Here is a 1,108-nt window from a genome sequence, read left to right on the forward strand (position 1 = left end):
CCAGGCACCATCTAGTTCTTCTGGTCTCATAGTCATATAGGCTGCAGATTGTATGGTGTACCAGTCACTAGGACTAATTGTTTCCATGAATTTTTGGTTTTCTTCATTCTTCTTTGCTCTAGATGAGGAGAGACCCATTGTTGCATCTAGATGGCAGCTCACTAGCTTTTAAGATTCCAGTCGCTACTTGCCAAAGTAGGAGGTGGAACAATGTTTTGCATAGTATGTTATGCCAATTGAGCTTGATGTCCCCTGCGACTATGATCCCGAGCCCACAGGTTCAACTACTCGGTCCCTCTGGGTAGGTGGCTATGACCAAGCAGTGACTACCACCTTGCCCCTTGTCAGCTCTACTATACACCTGGGAATTCTGATAATTCACATAAACTTATAGGACCATTGTCTGACAAACCTATACATGTTCTTGGATATACTCTCCACTTGCAAAATAATAGATACTTTTTTAAATATTATTTTTAAATGGCTAAAGATCTTTGTTTTTAGGACATTCGTATGTAGTTCCTGATGCCATTTGTACTACAGGCCTAGAAACCTTCATCAAAACTTCATATGATCTCCTTTTTATCTGCTCATTCATTCCACAAACAATGAGCCTGCTAGAAGAGATGAATTAATTAATATGTGTCTTGGGAAAACGTAATCTCCCCTCTTCTTTTCCTCCATGATCTCTCTCAGCAACCCTGGCACGCTTTTGAGAAATAGGATACAAAGTAATGAAGACACTGTAAGCCTTCAATTTAGTCCCAACCTGTCAGTTCCAACCACAAACCATGTATGTTAATCAAAGTAGTGCTCAGTTTTACAGTCACCTTCAGGAAGTAATTCTGAGAATTAGCACTGCATAGCTTAAGAAGGCTTCATTGTTTTTGATGATTCAGTTAAGTGGGCCTCAGAACTGAAACTGAGTCATCTATAAAAAGTCAGGTTTAGAAGCCAAGGTACCACATCTCATCCATTCCCTATTAAACATTTCAGCTACCATATTCAAAGTCAGACTCTACTTTCCACTTAGACACTTAAAATTTCATCTACATGGAATCACCTGGGAGACTTCTTAAGAATAGAGATTCCTGCGCCCCACCACTTC

Source organism: Orycteropus afer, unplaced genomic scaffold (genome assembly GCF_000298275.1).
Source record: "Orycteropus afer afer isolate SDZICR_OR568_19922 unplaced genomic scaffold, OryAfe1.0 scaffold00008, whole genome shotgun sequence".
Taxonomy (NCBI): Eukaryota; Metazoa; Chordata; class Mammalia; order Tubulidentata; family Orycteropodidae; genus Orycteropus; species Orycteropus afer.